Source organism: Lissotriton helveticus, chromosome 2_2, assembly GCF_964261635.1.
Source record: "Lissotriton helveticus chromosome 2_2, aLisHel1.1, whole genome shotgun sequence".
Taxonomy (NCBI): Eukaryota; Metazoa; Chordata; class Amphibia; order Caudata; family Salamandridae; genus Lissotriton; species Lissotriton helveticus.
In genome coordinates this window covers 313,197,178-313,216,826 of record NC_136060.1, presented here as the reverse complement: position 1 = coordinate 313,216,826, position 19,649 = coordinate 313,197,178, and positions in this window count along the sequence as shown.

Sequence of the window (19,649 nt, the reverse complement as noted above, 5' to 3'; positions counted from 1 at the left end):
GGGGAGTATGTGTATAGGATGTGTGTGTATGTGTGGGATGTGTGGATGTGTCTGTGAGGTGTGCATGTGTGTGTGGGGGGAGGTGTGTGGGATATGTGAGGTGTGTCTGTGAGGTATCTGTGTGTGCGTGTGTGTGTGTTGGGGGGTGAGGTGTGTGTCTGGGTGTGTGGGATGTGTGGTTGTGGTTGTGGATGTATAAGGAGTCGGTGTGGGGCTGTGGGGTGTTTGGGTGTGGGTGGAGGTGTGCGTGTGTGAGGTGTGTGTGGGGAGTGTGTGGGTGTGGGGGTGTGGGGTTGTGTGCGTGTGGGTGTGTGTGGGATGTACTTGTAGGTACCTAAAACAACCACAGAACCCAAAAGCTCTTTTCAGAGCTACCCTACCTGTAATCACTCAAAATGATTATTTTACACTATTATTTTCACTATTTTTCACCAAAGTACGCTCCCCGGTACGCTCCCCGGTGCGCGTAACGGGCGCTACCCACGCGAAAATTGAAAAAAAAATTCTTATTTTTTTTAACCCGAGGGACCCTTTTATGGCCCCCACATCAAACCTAGGGGGCCAGGGGGGGGTCTACCCTGTCCCCTTTTTATTATTTTCCCTTTTGTTTTTACCACCTCCTGTGTCTCGATCCTACCGAGACACAAGATGGCGGCCGCTGCGGACTGTTTCGAATGTTTACAGACACCCGAGAACCAATCGGCTTGCCGTGCGCAAGTCGCGTGGCGCGACCGGAGCACTCCCCGGTGCGCGTACTGGGGCGCGCTTACAGATATATACATTTTTTCAAACCTAAATTACTCAAAATCCACTGGAGCACATATCTTGAGACATAGCAAAGGCACATCGGGCTACCAGTCCCTACAATTTTGCCAAGTTTGGTGAAAATCCATTCAGCCGTTCGAGCTAAAAGTGCGACCGACCGCCCTATGGAAATTAACATGGGGAAAACACGGTTTGGGACGCCCCTTTTATCTCGGCCCCCGCTTGACGAATCCCCCCCAAACTTTCAGGGAAGGAGCGGAGAGCCGCGAGGCAAAGTTGCTGAAAACTTCAGGCTGATTCCTCAACCGGCGCCAAAGTTATTCCAAATAGAATGTTATGATTTCCCTATGAAAATCAATCCTAACTATATATACCTACTGGCGACCGCCAGTAGGTAATATATATCAACTACTATTATAAAGGAAGACCTTTGAGGCTTTGAGGCACTAAACTCGGGAACCACAGCGCCAATCCACACACCCAATACATCGTTGTAATCCTCAGGGTGTGCAGATGGACATAGGCTATATAAATTAAAAATAAATACGTTATTTAAAAAATTTAACATAAAAAAAGTAGTCCCTTGCAAGTGGCGCCGGCCGCGACGTGCGTGGTGACATCAGGAGCGCGGGGAGGAGCGGCGTGAGGAAGAGCGGAGGACATCAGCGCGCGGAGGAGCGGCGGAAATGATTGCGGGGAGGAGCGGTAAGGAACGGCGGACAGACGGGGAGGAAAGGTGAGAAGCGACGAGGAGCGGAGGAGCGGAGGAGCGGTGAAGCGGCGGGCGGGACGGGAGGAGCAGGTAGGTTAAGCAGCCGGGCGGGCAGGGGCCCTGAACACTTGCTCCGAACTCAGCAAAAGTAACCCTGTTAATGCCTATACAATGCCAAAAATAAAAGAAGCGCCCACGACCCAGATCCTCTGGACTTTCTTTGCTTTCGCAAATGCCTGTGTTCACCGAACATGCCGCGAGGAACAAGCGATTGAAGGGCAGCCAAAACAGTGGGAAATTCACAATGTGCCGGGAATCAAACGTGAACTAGGGGGTGGTGCAGGGAACAGACGCTTGGCACAAAAAGATATTCAGTAAAAAGCAGCGGGAAATTGACCATGTGAAGTTCTCAAACATCACAAACAATATGCCGGGAATCAAACTGCACTAGGGGGTGGTGCAGAGAACAGACGCTTGGCACAAAAAGGTATTCAGTAAAAAGCAGCCAAAACAGCGGGAAATTCACCATGTGAAGTTCTCAAACATCACAAACAATGTGCCGGGAATCAAACGTGCACTAGGGGGTGGTGCAGGGAACAGACGCTTGGCACAAAAAGGTATTCAGTAAAAAAATGGGCGGGCGGGGGCCCTGAAGCCTGATTGCTCCCGGGCAACGTCGGGACGGGCTGCTAGTATATATATATATCAGTGAGCAAGGGCACGGACGTGCCCGAAACGCGTCTGATGACTTTTACCCACCTTATGAAATAAAAAGAAGCGTACTTTACATCTTTGCCTCGAGTGCTGAATTGGGTTGTCTGCGAACTTTTCCGTGCAGGAGGCACTAAGTGGAAAGTTGGAGGTTTATATATATATATATATATATATATCTAATCAAATTGGCCCTGGTTGAAAATGCACACCACAAAAGATGAAAAGTACAGATAAATCTAAGTGCATGGCCCCAATCAAACAAACAACATCAATTTTCCAACTTACTTGTGAAATTTCAAATTCAAAGTTCCCAAATCCAATGATATATTCGTGCCATGGAATGAAGAAAATGAGGAACACACAGCCAAAATTGAATTATGGCTGAGAAACATCGACGATCTTTTTATCATTTGGAACGGAAGTCAAAGTGATTTTAAAGAAATCTTTGACATTTTAAATACCATTGATGTAGGATTCAAATTTACGTACAACATCAGTTCCAAATTGATACAATACCTAGATGTCCAGGTGTACATTGAAGATGGGCACATACAAACTAATATCTACCGCAAACCAACATCCACCAATAGCATTCTACATGGAAAGAGCTTTCACCCGAGAAATCTGATCAGAACCATTCCATATGGAGAGTTCATCAGAATGAGAAGAAATTGTTCCACTGAAAACATGGCAGAGAAGAGCTTTGAGGACAGAAAGAAACGTTTTCTAAAAAGAGGATACAAATATAATGATGTGGAAAAAGGCTCACACGAGCCCAAAAAAATTTCCAGGAGGAAACTCTTATCAACAAAGACAAGACACAAGATGATGACATCACGAGGTTGGTCTTAACCTATAGTAAAGAAAGTTTCAAGATTCAAAGAATTCTCCAAAAATATTGGAATGTCTTAGAAAAAGATCAAGACATCGGAAAATCGCTTGGAAGTCAACCACAGATAACGTATCGTAAAGTTCCTTCTCTAAAGAATAAATTGGTAAAGAGTCACTTTGCACTATCAAAACCAACAACATGGCTAACATCAAAACAGACAGGTTTCACACACTGTGACAAGTGTAAAGCCTGCAAAATTGGCAAATCAGTATCCAATGTAAAGGACTTTAGAGGCAAGATATTTAAGATCACAGAAAGAATAACTTGTGAAACATCTTATGTGGTGTACATGATTGTATGTACTTGTGGGATGCTCTATATTGGGAGTTCCATCTGCCCGCTCAAAAAATGATTATTGGAACATCTTCGAGCCATCCACAATATAGACATGACCTACGCAATCTCCAAACACCTTCACATGCAACATAAGACCAACTGGGAAAACATCAGATATTTGGGAATTGCAAGAGGTGATGGTATTGGTGGTGGTGGTATTGATGGTGGTAATAGTGGTATTGGTGGTGGCGGTATTGGTGGTGGTAATGGTGGTGGTGGTGGAGGTATTGGTGGTGGTGGTATTGGTATTGGTAGTGTGTGGTGGTGATATTGGTGGTGGTATTGGCAGTGGTGATGGTGGTTATGGTGGTGGTGGTATTGGTAGTGGTATTGGTGGTGGTATTTGTGGTGTGTGGGGTGGTATTGGTGGTGGTTGCATTGATGTGGTATTGCTGGTGGTGGTATTAGTGATGGTGGTGGCATTGGTGGCGGTATTGGTATTGGCAGTGGTGGTATTGGTATTGGTGGATGGTTGTATTGGATTGGTGGTGCTGGTATTGGTGGTGGTATTGACGGTAGTGGTATTGGTGATGGTGGTATTGGTTGTGGTGATTGTATAGGTGGTGGTGGGACTGGTGGTGATATCGGGTGGTGGTATTGGTGGTGGTGTATTGGTGGTGGTATTGGAAGTGGTGGAGGTGGTGGTATTGATGGTGTTGGTGGTGGTATTGGCAGTGGTGGCATTGGGTGTGGTCTTGGTGGTGGTATTGGTGATGGCAGTATAGGTGAGGCTGGTATTGGTGGAGGTGGTGGTATTGTTGGTGGTGGTATTGGTGGTGGTAGTATTGGTGAGGGTGGCATTGGTGGAGGTGGTGGTTTTGGTGGAGGTGGTATTGGTGGTGGTGGTGGTATTAGGGGTGTTGTGGGGGAATTGGTGGTGGTGGTATTGCTGGTGGCGATGGTATTGGTGGTGTGGTGGTTGTATTGGTGGTGGTGGTAGTGGTGGTGGTAATAGTAGTGGTGGTGGTATTAGTGGTGGTGTTGGTGGTGGTAGTGGTATTGGTGGTGATGTTTTCGATGGTATTGGCTGTATTTATGGTGACATTAGTGGTATTGGTGGCATTGATATTGGTGGTGGTGGTATTGGTGGTGGTATTGGTGTTGGTGGTGGTGGTGGTATTTGTGGTGGTGGTGGCATTGGAAGTATTGGTGTAGGTGATGGTATTGGTGGTGGTGGTATTGGTATTGGTGGTGGTGGTGTTGGTGGTGGTATTGGTTGGGGGTGGTGTTGGTGGTGGTATTGGTATTGCTGGTGGTGGCATTGGTGGGGCGGGATTGGTATTGGTGGGGTGGTATTGGTGGTGGTTGTATTGGTGGTGGTGGTAGTTGTATTGGTGGTGGTATTTGTGGTGGTGGTGGTGGTATTGGGGATGTTGGTGGTAGTATTGGTGGTGGTGGTATTGGTGGTGTTGGTGGTGGTGGTAGTGGTGGTGGTATTGGTGGTGGTTGTGGTATTAGTGGTGGTATTGGTGGTGCTGGTGGTACTGGTGGTGGGATTGGTAGTGGTATTGTTGGTGGTATTGGTTGTATTGGTGGTGATATTAGTGGTATTGGTGGTAATGGTATTGGTGGTGGTGGTATTAGTGCTGGTGGTGGCATTGGTGGTATTGGTGGTGGTGGTATTGTTGGTGGTATTGGCATGGTGGTGGTATTGGTGGTGGTGGCATTGGTGGTGGTGGTGTTGACAGTGGTGGTATTGGTGGTGGTATTGTTGTTGTTGTTGGTGGTGGTGGTATTGGTGGTGGTGGTGGTATTGGTGGTAGTGGTACTGGTGGTGGTGGTGGTAGGGGTGGTATTGGTGAAGGTGTTGGTGGAGGTGGTTTTGTTGATGGTGGTGGTATTGGTAGTGGTGGTGGTATTGGTGGTGCTATTGGATTGGTTGTGGTATTGGTGGTGGTGGTATTGGTAGTGGTGGTATTGGTGGTTGCGGTATTGGTGGTGTTGGTGGTGGTGGTATTGATGGTGATATTGGTGGTGGTTGAGGTGGTGGTATTGGTATTATTGGTGGTGGTCGAGGTGGTGGTATTAGTGGTGGTAGTGTTATTGGTGGTATTGGTGGTGGTGGTATTGTTGGCAGTGATATTGGTGGAGGTAGTGGTATCAATGGTGGTGGTGGTGGTGTTAATAAAACAGGCTTTTGAAAACAACCCATCAGAAGGCTGTAGTACAGATGACATGTAACCCAGATGTGCTGTTGTCCGCTTCAGCCCATTAGCTGGAATTCACATGACTTAATTCGCCCTTTACTTGGAGGGGAGGTTTGAAACAGACACAAGATAATGCTGGGTTGATGTGATTGAAAGCACGTGCCCGTGTTACGGGACGGGCGTGCTGCTTAAAAAAACACAATCGGTTTCAGCTGGAGCAGCGCAAGTCCGGCCTGCAGTAAGAGAAACTCAATAAAGTAAATAGTGCAGACAGACTACATAAAAGGTCCCATGTAACAACTGTAGTAAAAGGGCCAGTCGCTATGGGAGGGTGCAAATGAAGACAAGGCCCTACTAAGGAGGGACTAACAAGCCTATTAACAAATCCGAAGGCAGCATTTACAAAAGACAATGACACAAGCCAATGAGGAGAGTGGTACAAAAGGGGGTGGTGATGGACAGAGCATCTGAACCAATCAAACACTCACACCCAGTCAACAGATCTGGGTTTAATCCATCACCGTTCTTTAGCCCACTCTGCCACCCCAGTTCAGACATGGCCATATGCAAATCAGTCTGAACTTGTGCCTCATGGGAACAGTCCAGCCCGAACTGCCAAGCCATGCCTACCCTGGTCCGGTCCTAGGAAGCTTGATTCCGGTCCAGGGTAGGCATGGCTTGGCAGTTCGGGCTGGACTGTTCCCATGAGGTTTTTGCAATTACCGCTCTAAGTGTACTGGGGATGCTCAGACGTGAGTCCCAGGCACTCCACACCACTGGAATCAAGCTAGCCGGGCTGATGAGAGGTGTTACCTCGAAACCGGGCCGGTCCTCGGATGCTTGTTTCCGTTCTGGGAAGGACATGGCTTTTGTAGTTCGGACTGGACTGTTCCCATGGGGCACAGGGTCAGCGCTGATTTGCATATCGCCATTGTCTAACCCAGGGTGGTGTGGAGTGGAAAAACGATGGATTTGGGCCCAGATCTTTGGACTGGGGTGAATGTGTGACATTGATCCACATTCTGTCCATCATTGTTGTGTTTGCAATTACCGCTCTAAGTGTACTGGGGATGCTCAGACGTGAGTCCCAGGCACTCCACACCACTGGAATCAAGCTAGCCGGGCTGATGAGAGGTGTTACCTCGAAACCGGGCCGGTCCTCGGATGCTTGTTTCCGTTCTGGGAAGGACATGGCTTTTGTAGTTCGGACTGGACTGTTCCCATGGGGCACAGGGTCAGCGCTGATTTGCATATCGCCATTGTCTAACCCAGGGTGGTGTGGAGTGGAAAAACGATGGATTTGGGCCCAGATCTTTGGACTGGGGTGAATGTGTGACATTGATCCACATTCTGTCCATCATTGTTGTGTTTGCAATTACCGCTCTAAGTGTACTGGGGATGCTCAGACGTGAGTCCCAGGCACTCCACACCACTGGAATCAAGCTAGCCGGGCTGATGAGAGGTGTTACCTCGAAACCGGGCCGGTCCTCGGATGCTTGTTTCCGTTCTGGGAAGGACATGGCTTTTGTAGTTCGGACTGGACTGTTCCCATGGGGCACAGGGTCAGCGCTGATTTGCATATCGCCATTGTCTAACCCAGGGTGGTGTGGAGTGGAAAAACGATGGATTTGGGCCCAGATCTTTGGACTGGGGTGAATGTGTGACATTGATCCACATTCTGTCCATCATTGTTGTGTTTGCAATTACCGCTCTAAGTGTACTGGGGATGCTCAGACGTGAGTCCCAGGCACTCCACACCACTGGAATCAAGCTAGCCGGGCTGATGAGAGGTGTTACCTCGAAACCGGGCCGGTCCTCGGATGCTTGTTTCCGTTCTGGGAAGGACATGGCTTTTGTAGTTCGGACTGGACTGTTCCCATGGGGCACAGGGTCAGCGCTGATTTGCATATCGCCATTGTCTAACCCAGGGTGGTGTGGAGTGGAAAAACGATGGATTTGGGCCCAGATCTTTGGACTGGGGTGAATGTGTGACATTGATCCACATTCTGTCCATCATTGTTGTGTTTGCAATTACCGCTCTAAGTGTACTGGGGATGCTCAGACGTGAGTCCCAGGCACTCCACACCACTGGAATCAAGCTAGCCGGGCTGATGAGAGGTGTTACCTCGAAACCGGGCCGGTCCTCGGATGCTTGTTTCCGTTCTGGGAAGGACATGGCTTTTGTAGTTCGGACTGGACTGTTCCCATGGGGCACAGGGTCAGCGCTGATTTGCATATCGCCATTGTCTAACCCAGGGTGGTGTGGAGTGGAAAAACGATGGATTTGGGCCCAGATCTTTGGACTGGGGTGAATGTGTGACATTGATCCACATTCTGTCCATCATTGTTGTGTTTGCAATTACCGCTCTAAGTGTACTGGGGATGCTCAGACGTGAGTCCCAGGCACTCCACACCACTGGAATCAAGCTAGCCGGGCTGATGAGAGGTGTTACCTCGAAACCGGGCCGGTCCTCGGATGCTTGTTTCCGTTCTGGGAAGGACATGGCTTTTGTAGTTCGGACTGGACTGTTCCCATGGGGCACAGGGTCAGCGCTGATTTGCATATCGCCATTGTCTAACCCAGGGTGGTGTGGAGTGGAAAAACGATGGATTTGGGCCCAGATCTTTGGACTGGGGTGAATGTGTGACATTGATCCACATTCTGTCCATCATTGTTGTGTTTGCAATTACCGCTCTAAGTGTACTGGGGATGCTCAGACGTGAGTCCCAGGCACTCCACACCACTGGAATCAAGCTAGCCGGGCTGATGAGAGGTGTTACCTCGAAACCGGGCCGGTCCTCGGATGCTTGTTTCCGTTCTGGGAAGGACATGGCTTTTGTAGTTCGGACTGGACTGTTCCCATGGGGCACAGGGTCAGCGCTGATTTGCATATCGCCATTGTCTAACCCAGGGTGGTGTGGAGTGGAAAAACGATGGATTTGGGCCCAGATCTTTGGACTGGGGTGAATGTGTGACATTGATCCACATTCTGTCCATCATTGTTGTGTTTGCAATTACCGCTCTAAGTGTACTGGGGATGCTCAGACGTGAGTCCCAGGCACTCCACACCACTGGAATCAAGCTAGCCGGGCTGATGAGAGGTGTTACCTCGAAACCGGGCCGGTCCTCGGATGCTTGTTTCCGTTCTGGGAAGGACATGGCTTTTGTAGTTCGGACTGGACTGTTCCCATGGGGCACAGGGTCAGCGCTGATTTGCATATCGCCATTGTCTAACCCAGGGTGGTGTGGAGTGGAAAAACGATGGATTTGGGCCCAGATCTTTGGACTGGGGTGAATGTGTGACATTGATCCACATTCTGTCCATCATTGTTGTGTTTGCAATTACCGCTCTAAGTGTACTGGGGATGCTCAGACGTGAGTCCCAGGCACTCCACACCACTGGAATCAAGCTAGCCGGGCTGATGAGAGGTGTTACCTCGAAACCGGGCCGGTCCTCGGATGCTTGTTTCCGTTCTGGGAAGGACATGGCTTTTGTAGTTCGGACTGGACTGTTCCCATGGGGCACAGGGTCAGCGCTGATTTGCATATCGCCATTGTCTAACCCAGGGTGGTGTGGAGTGGAAAAACGATGGATTTGGGCCCAGATCTTTGGACTGGGGTGAATGTGTGACATTGATCCACATTCTGTCCATCATTGTTGTGTTTGCAATTACCGCTCTAAGTGTACTGGGGATGCTCAGACGTGAGTCCCAGGCACTCCACACCACTGGAATCAAGCTAGCCGGGCTGATGAGAGGTGTTACCTCGAAACCGGGCCGGTCCTCGGATGCTTGTTTCCGTTCTGGGAAGGACATGGCTTTTGTAGTTCGGACTGGACTGTTCCCATGGGGCACAGGGTCAGCGCTGATTTGCATATCGCCATTGTCTAACCCAGGGTGGTGTGGAGTGGAAAAACGATGGATTTGGGCCCAGATCTTTGGACTGGGGTGAATGTGTGACATTGATCCACATTCTGTCCATCATTGTTGTGTTTGCAGTTCTACAACCTTAGGCAAGACCTAGGAATAACAAAACCAAAAAAGTGGGACAGACATAGAGAATAGGACACAACAGAAAAGGAAAGAAAGGGGGCATAACCATATGAAGTGTGTAAGAACTAACTCCGGGTGCAGTGCCACTACGCGGGTTTGGGAAAAAACTCTGCGCTCCACTACCCGCCTCCACCCCCTTGATAAAAAGTATAAATAAATAAATGAAAAAAACCATTTACCTCTGCTGTTGCATCCCCGTGCTGCCCTTCTTCTCCTCACCATGGTCTCTTTTGCCATCTTCTCGTCCACATACGTCTGGCGAGAACTGCGCATCAACACGCATTGGCAGTACTACCAAGGTGTACGTCTGACATAGGAGTTTGTGTGGGTGGACGAGGAGATGGCAAAAGAGACCACTGCGAGGAGGAGGAGGGCAGCCCTTAGAAGCCACAGCAGAAGTAAGTGCCCTTTTCCCCTTTTTTTGTGCAGGGGTGGCTGGCTAACTCCGCTACCCGGCAGAGTCAACGTTTTGCCTCTACTCTGCGTTTTCAACAAAGCACGGAGTAGGCAAAACTCTGCAAACTCCGCTGGCAGAGCGGAGTTTTCTGCCCAGGCTTAGTAAGAACAATGGGTTATTGATTTGGGAGGATGTGAGTCGACAACAAGGAATAAGGCCCGAACGTTTTGAAGTAGAACACAGTTTTTTTTTAAACTGAACTCAACTTGCTTGTAGCTATGGAATTGAACAGAAAGGCTTATCTTAGAGAAATGTGAAAGGTAACAAATAAACACTGAGAATACCATAAAAAACAGCAAAACATTTATTAATAAAAATGACAACAAAAATCCAATTACCCCTTTGCTGCAAAGCCTACAAGCCCCCCTCCTCCCTTCCCTGCTATTTGGGGTAGTTTGCGCTTAGGCCTCCGCAACATTTTGTCATCATAAGCAATGTTCCCTCTAATTTTTTTCCTCTGTGTGCGGCAGTATAGGGTCTCTGTGCGCTTCAGCCGTGGCTATGTGTGCCAGGAACCACACCGTGCGTGTGTGCAGCGCCAAATATCACTACAAACGTTTGCTTAAAACCCTAGCAGCCCAGCTCTGTTGAGAAAAGACATTTTATTCCTCTCTCTGCTGTAACATTTCCTATACATGGCTTTACACAGTATGATTCTGTGTAATGTGTATGCGATGTAAAGTGCTTAACACCTTACACTGGTATGAGTAGCGCTATTAAACAAAATAAATATGAAAGAGAGAGGGATTTTGGAGACTTGAGGGTCACTGTTAAAGGTTGGTAATGAGAGTATCTGTGGTTGAGGTGGTCATTGGGGCCCAAACAAACACAGTCACAGCAGGGCCACCAGCACTAAAGCCGGCCCTGTTCAAATGGCACTAATAATTACAGTGAAATTATGAAAACATCCCACATTGCAATTTGAAACTTTGGCAGCTATGTTGCTGCATTTCTTTTCTTAATACGGTTGGGCTGCGGGGTGATTGTGTGCATTTGTTAAGGTTTTGTGTGAATTGCAGCTCATGATGGGTGCTGCGATTAACATGAAAACTTTAACAAATGCACAAGGACATCCTAAGGATTTTGAGTGCCAGGGCCAAACCTATTTCCGGGGCCCCTGATTCGAACAGCTTTGGATTTATGATCCAATTTCAGCTTTTTTTATGTCCTTTTTGGCCAGGTCACCGACACTGCAGAGGCACACTGGTCCAAATTCTAAATGTGCTTCCATGTAATATTCAGAGATAGTTGGATGTAAGTAAGTAAGTAAGTAAACTGAGCTTATGAAGCGCATGGTTATACTGACCAGTGTGTCCCCGCCCTGTAGTACCAGCCTAGCACAGCCTCCCTTGCCATCATATATCCCATTCCCCCGGACAAACTTCTCTGGTCTACCCCCTAGGGAATAAGTAGGTTTTCAGCTCTTTACGAAAAGCCTGCTCTTTAGGTTTCCAACTGAAGCGTCAGAGGAAATCTGTTTTAATGTTGGGCTGTCAGAAAGCGAAGCAAGAGCCCTCCCATTCTCGCTCTTCTGATCTTAGGGTCCTTAACCTGTCCCATCCCGCTAGATCTCAATTGCCGGGTCGGATTGTATAGGGTTAGCAGGTTCTGGAGATACCGGTGCCCTTTCCGCTGTGTGATCAGATGACTCACACATAGGGCTTTGAACTGCACCCGTTCTTTCACTGGCAGCCAGTGTAGCATCTCCAGAGCTTTCTTAGAAGGAGCTTTCTTTGGCAGCATCAACACCAGACGAGCTGCCGCATTCTGTATGCACTGAAGCCTCTGGATGCACCTCACATTTGCTCCCAAATAGAGGGCATTACCATAGTCCAGCCTCGAAGTGACCAATGCATGGACTAAGGATTTTCTAGCTGTTGATCCAGAGTCTTCCTGAGGCTCTGCAAGATGCCAAAACAGGTGCCTGCAACTCGTCTAGTGTGGTACTCGAACGAGGTTTTAGAGTTAATCCATACCCCAGATTCCTGACTTGTTCACTGGGTGAGGGTAGAGGGCCAAGCGTCTGAGGCCACCACGCCGAAGTCCATACTGACGGCGCATTCCCAACAATCAGCACCACTGTTTTATCACCGTTCAATCTGAGACAGTTGCTAGCCATCCAGACCGCCAGTTCTTGTAAACAAGAGGTGAAATTACTGGCTGCACTCTCAGCTGGCTGTGCCAAAGCCACAACCAGCTGAGTGTCGCCTGCATATGCCACAACTTCCACCCCATATTTATTGGTAATCTCTGCCACTGGCGCCATATAAAGATTAAAAAGGGTCGGGCTAAGGCTGGACCCTTGAGGGACCCCTTGCTTCAGGTTTATAGCTTTTGACCTATATGGTCCCTGTGCTAGTTGGAAACTACGATCATAAAGAAAGGATTCCAGCCATTCCCACGCCTTACCAGCCACTCCTCCCCTATTCAGACACTGCAGCAAAGTGTGATGCGCTACAGTTTCAAATGCGGCACTTAAGTCAAGTAAAATTAGTGCCGCCGTTTGACCCTCATCTACGTGTCTACGTAGAGTCTCCGTGGAGAAGAGCAGAGCTGACTTCGTCAAGTGGAATGCATGGAAGCTAGATTGCATGGCATGGAGCAGCTTATGAGTGTCATTATGGGCTGTCAGTTGTTGATTAACAGCCTTCTCCGCAATCTTGGCGAAGTAGGGTAAAAGCGAGATGGGGCGCAAGTTGTTTAACTGCTTCATACTGATGTTCGGCTTTCTTTTCAAAGTGAGCACCACTGCTTCCTTCCATGTTTTTGACACCCTACCTGAGCTAAAAGACAGTTCTAACAAGTGTCTGATATATGGCTCCAAAGTCTCAGTGCTACCCCTTAAAACTTTAGCCGGCGCAGGGTCTTTAGGCAAGCCAGATTTAATACTAGTCGCTATCTTGCTTAGCGTGTCCCAAGCCGGGTCCCTATAGGCCACCAGACAGTCTGAGTATTTAAAATTGTAACATAGCCTGAAGGAAAAGGAGAGGAGACTAGTGAGAAATAGGATTTAGTGGCAGAGAAAGGGGGAGAGAGGAACAAAGTAGAAATAAGTCAGGGCTCAAAGATGAGAAATGGGGAAGGGGTAATGAAGAAATTGGTAAGAGAGGGACAGAAAGAAAGGCAGCCAGAGGCTTTGGAGAACTGGGAGGGAGAACGGAGAATGGAAAATCGGTAAGCGAGAAAGCAAAGAACAGGCAGTGAGAGGGAAACGGAGACAAGAATGGGATGGGGAGAAGGGGAAAGTGGGTAAACGTGGAGCGGGATTGATATGAGGAAGAAGAAAAAGAAGAGAAGGAGACGGCGAGAGCAGCTGGGGAGTGGAAGAAAAAAGGACAAAAGATATGTCAGAGAAGACAGCAAGTGTGGTATGGCAATGCTTCAGAAGTAGCGTCTCTGCATATCAACGTTGGGGTGTTCTATAAGGAGCCTTTTTCGCCATCTTGTTGTTTCTAAATGCTTGCTCTATGTAACCATGCTCACCTGAACAAACTAAGAAGGGTGGAAGGTTGGTAAGGCCTTGCCAAGATTTTTAATCTTGCCAAGATGCAGGTCTGAGCAGATGGCAGCTGCAAGTGTGTAAATGACTGATCCATCTGTCGGGAGTATTCTCTTCACTAACACTTGCTTCCCTTCTCTTGTTGAAACTCAGGGGCAGCAACATTGTTGTGGTGCCACCATGGCTTTAAGTTGAAGCCTTTTCAATATTACACACAGGCCATAGTTGCTGCTTATTTATCTTATGCAACTAACAACCATTGACAAAGCCAATAGTCCTTACTTGTAGTTATGATTTATTTATTTTAAGAGTTTCATATAGCGCGAACTAGACCCGAGACATTGGGTATCAGAGCGCTTTACATGAGCACCAGTTTTGTTACAGGACAGATTTTTGTTAGACATGGGGAGATGAAGTGATTTGCCCATCATCGTTGTTGAGACTCGAACCCGGTTCCCCAGCTTCAAAGTCGACCGCTCTAGCCATAAGGCTACATCCTCTCCGCCCTAGCAATCTAAAGGCAGTTTGACCAAGATATCTTCACTTGAACATTTTACTAATGTTTATGACATCAAAAGCTCAATCGAAACAGCAAGAAAAGGCACAAGGTTAAGAGAAATTCTATATAAGGGTCAGAGAAATTAATTCATATGGGAGCACTCCCACGGAAAAAAGATTATACTATGTCGTTGCAGATCACCAAGGGCCCGATCTACTAATCAATTCTGACAAGCAACTGCATTTTATTACCGACTCTTATTAGGTCATACTCTCGAAAGCCCAGTAATAAGACACACTTGTGATAAAAAGCTGTCTATCGTGCTCCACACACACACAAACATTACAGAGTTATTTCACCAATGTTGGTCCCGGTTGGCAAGGTAAGGTATATGCTTTGCTAAAATATAATATTGAAACATGAGCCAAGATACACAAATATTACGAGTGGGCTCTTACGTAAATTACAGGAGACAGAACACCAGGGGGCATATTTACAATTACTGGCGCATCCCTGCATATCAGCAAGGATGCGCCAGTAATTGTGCGCCGCAGCTCCGCCACCCTGGATGCGCCGCATTTACAATGCGGCGCACCATGGGGCAAAACAGCACAGATGCGTGACACATCTGTGCCGTAAAAGCGGCGCATTGCAGGAGTTGCGTCGCAAGCACGACGCAGCTCCAGCAATGCTCTCGGGGGGGGCCCTATCTTGTGAATGCTGCGTCAATACTTACGCCTGCTTCAAGCAGGGGCAGGGTTTTGACCCAGCATGGGCCCCAAAGTGGCTGAGTGAAATCTTGTAGATTTCACTCAGCCCCTTTTAGGCGGCGTTCCTGCGCCGGAACGCCCCCCCCCTGCGCAGAAACGCCTCCTTCTGGCGCAGGGCTTTACAACATGACGCATCTTTCAGATGTGTCATGTTGTAAATACCCCGCACCATGGTGCATCTTTTGCGCCGCCGCTGCGTCACAAAAGTGATGCAACGGCGGCTTAAAACAGGCGCAACTGGCTTGTAAATCTGCCCCCAAGTTGTTTTCCCGTTCTTTCACAACAGGTTGCTCAACAGGCGGTGGGAGGAGCAGAAACAACACGTGGAACTGAGTGTACTACGCAAATGTATTACTGTCAATGTAACTCGAGGCAAATCTGACTATCAGCATTAATAATAAAGTATAACTTGGACCTCTTCCCAGCCCTTTATTGTTAACAAGTAACATTTCAACATGTGCATGGTGAGAAAATTGTAAACGAAAGAATGCAGCTTGTTGGTTACCTGTGCAAATTATTAACTGGATTTCTTCTCTGGGAAGCATTATGCACAAGATTAATACAGGCACACTGATCTGTGGCCCATTAATTGGTGCTTATCACCTGTCCATGATATCTGAGAGAAAAGCCAAGAGCCAAACTGGGTACGAAAGCAGCACCGATAGGCTGGTCTTTGATGGCATGCTGTTCTGTGAGCCCATATGTGCATGATGTTACTTGTGCCATATATCTGGATGCAATGACAGAAACGAAAAAATACGAGTAGGGTGGCAAGCTACGCTAAGCACAGGATAGGAAGGTATAATTCACCCCTCAGCTGCGCTCTATTAAGTGGAGAAATGCAGCAACTCTACAAACACAGCGTGTGCTTTTCACGTCGTGTTTGTAGAGTTGCTGCATTTCTTTTCTTAACAGAGCTGGGCTGCGGGATGATTGTGGGGCATTGTAAAGTTTTCAGGTTAATCACAGCGCCCGTCTGGGGCTGTAATTAACCTGTAAACTTTAACAAAGCTCCACAATCACCCCGCAGCCTAGCTCTGTTAAGATAAGAAATGCAGCAACTCTACAAACACGACGTGAAAAGCACACGCTGTGTTTGTAGAGTTGCTGCATTTCTCCACTTAATAGAGCGCGGCTGAGGGGTGATGGGCACATTGTTTGCTTTTGTTTAAAGTGTTCATGTTAATTGCAGCTCGTGACGGCGCTGCAATTAACATGAATACTTTAAACAAAAGCAAACATAAAGAAACACCTGGATTTCGCACCGCTCGCTTTTTAAAAGCAGCGGCGCGAATGTTGTTGATTGAAGTGCTGTGTGTGTGTGCGCGCTCCTCAAACAGCACTGCGCGCTTCATGATACAGACGTGGGCGCGCGCCCACGCGCGCACGTTGTTGGGAACAGTGATCATAAGGTATCCATGACAAATTTGCTTCATTGTTTTACAGCATCCTGAGGATTCTAAAGGTACCCAAAGTTTGTGGATTCCCCTGGAGGGGACTGAGAATATAGCCAAATTTCAAGTACATTTTGTTTTTTAGGGACAAATGGGAAAAAGTGCTGCAGAAGAAACCGTCTGTTTTTCTCCATGCAAATGGAATCAACAAAGGGTTTGTGGTGCTAAAATCACCATCTTCACAGCTTTCTGGAACAGGCAGACATTTGCATGAAAACCACATTTTTCTACAAGGTTTGGCATTTTACTGGGACATAGCCTATTTTTCCTATGTTTGTGCTTTTATCCTCCTTCCAATTAGCGGTAGAAATGGATATGAAATCAATAATCGATCCTGGAAAGAAATTGTTTTCTGAAAAGTAGACAAAATATTGAATTTATGCAACGGGTCATATTTATAGCTCCTTCAAAGTTTTCATATAGAAATTAACAGTTAAAATAAAAAGTTATTGAAATTGAGTTGAAGAAAACAGCCATTTGTGCCTATGTTTTCACCTGTAACATCTTCTAACTATGGCAGATTTTTTAAAGCAATATACCATTACGTCCGCTGGACCCTTCTCGTTACAGATATATATATGGCTTATTGATTCACAAAGTACCAATGGTACCCTGATCCAATAACTGAGAAGGCTATGCTGTAGTTTTTCATTGTGTACCCAATATACAGCAATTTATTTGGTAAAATATAAAAAGTGAAAAATTGTTATCAAGGAGACCTATGTATTTCTGAATTGGCAATAGATTATTGAGTTTAGAAGCAGTGGTTAGTTATATATCTCTGAATTTGTGGGTACCCATACTAGCATGTGAATTAGAGGGCGTTTTTCAAAATGATTCTTATTATTCTGGGTACCTCACTTATTTAGGTAGGATTAGTGCGCGCAACAGGAAATGGCCCAAAACGCAATGTGGACACATCACATTATTCCACTGAAAACTGACCCTTATTTTTAAATGTGCCTAACTGTGGATTTTGGTCCCTAGCTCAGCCAGCATATAGGGAAACGCAGCAAACCTGTACATTTTTGAAGACTAGAAATCCTAGGGGAATCCAGGATTGGGTGACTTGTTTGGCTTTCAGCAGATTTGGTTACCCCGAATCTCTTGCAAAGCTCAAACTTTGCACAAAAAACACATTTTCATAACATTTCCATGATGGTAAGTTATGGAATTTGAGGAGAGCCAGAAACTTCTATCCACCAGCATTTCTCTAGGTCTCCGGATAAAAATGACACCTTACTTGTGTGGGTAGGCTCTTTTTCCATAGCAGGAAATGGTCCAAAACGCAATTTGCACAAATCACATTTCTCTAATCAAATCTGACCCTTTTTTTGCAATCTGCCTAGCTGTGGATTTTAGGCCCTACCTCAGCTAGCACTTAGATAAATGTTAGACATGGGGGTCTCTAGTTGGCTATGGTTTGCACCTTTGCCCAAAGAGGGACCCTTGCTTCTAGTCAGAGAAAGGGGGATACACTCCTAAAATAACCCCAGCTCACCCCCTTGGTAGATTGACACGAGCTGACAGGCTTATCTCAGAGGCATTGTGTAAAGCATTTGTGAAAACATACAGTAATACAGTGAAAATACTACAAATGGGCACCACACCAGTTTAGAAAAATAAGTAATCTTTACCAGACTAAACACAAGACCAAACGACAAAAATCCACCATACACTATCACGAATATGACTTTAAAATGGTAGAAATAGCTTAGTTCATTGTAGATGGTTGAGCGACACTTTACTCTCAAAGTACCCAAGATGCGTAACGCAAAATAAACAAAAGGGTCGCAGGGAAGGCGGTGCGTCAGTTCCTTGCTTCGGGGGAAGCAGCCTCCCTGTTCATTACTGCAGCGCGGGAGAGTTGATGAGTCTGTTTGTGGTAAATAAATAATTAATTACCGGTTCTATTTTTGACTATAATCAATAAACAGGTAGCTCAATAAATAAGAGCCAAGATTCGAGGTAGCTGGAGTTGACAGGCTTTAATTAAGCATAAAAGGACAGGAACAGGACAGCCTGCATGGGAATAGGATGGCAGCTGCCGGGGGCAGGATCTGGGAGCATAAGGGGGTAACTTTTAATAACAGTGCACAATATTTATAGTTAAACAAATACATTGCATTCAATACAGTAGGCGTAGCAATAGGCGGAGTTTGTAGCAGTCGCGAAAGATAAGGCATAAAGTGGGTGTAACAAGAGGTGTGTACAGGGCGTATACATAGACATGTGATGTAAACGTAACAGAATATGTCATAAATGGGGCGGAAACATGGAGGGGGCTACCTGAGCAGCTGGGACCTTTAACCTAGTGGTGCGCGCAAACTGACAATGACGTGTTACCAGGAGGACTGGGGGCTATGACTTCTGCGCTAGAAGAGGAGACGAAAGTCTGGAGTGTCAGAGCGACATGTACCCAGGCATATCTAGTATCTGGTGTTTAGAGTACATGTTGATAGAATCCAAAAGTTATCAGGGCAAAGGCTAACAGACATTAAGACTGGTGCATGCATAATTCTACATGTAGTGTGTGTGCGAGGAATATTCTATGAATATTAATACAGTATTTCTCTTACATGGAGACATAAAGGCTAGACCATGACGGAAACTATTGATGTGATTCAGTAGCTTAGGAATGCAGAGAAGGAGGGCTGGACTGATAACTAGAAACATAACATACTCTTGGCAGACTGGGAGGCAGAGCCAGGCCGGGCCGGGCACTGCGTGGCAAGAAGTAAGCTAAGGGTCAGGGATACAGGTGGGGGCTGTATCACTCCTCGGAGAGGGTTCAGGAAACAGGAGCTGAATCTGAGTCCGGGCCCTTTTGAGGCCTAGAAACGGGGATAATTCAATGAATTAACGTGCACACTGTAAAATGTGGCAACGTAGGATTACATAGGCCTGATATTCGTTGTATTCACGAGAACTGGAAACTGACATACTAGAGATGGACACAACTGTAATTGCGTCTTTAATCGATCAGAGGGGAATACATGCATATCGATCATGCACATATAACATAACATGGGGAACACGTAGGCACATATAACATGCCAAAATTTACTTTTCCACATTCCCTCCTTGTGCCCTACGTTTCCATCAGGAAACATCTATATTCATGATACCATCTATCATTTCATACAGCATCATTTGCTCGTCTCGAATTGTCTTGGAACGGGACTTAGGACTAGGAATACAAGAGGTAGCACAAATGCCGCAAATCGCAGGGCCACATTGTATACAGAGGCAGCAACTGAATATGATCATTACTGCAATACCTAGAAATGACAATACTTTCCATCCCCAGGCAGATATGATACTCCAGAGCCAACCGGACCATGTCCAGGT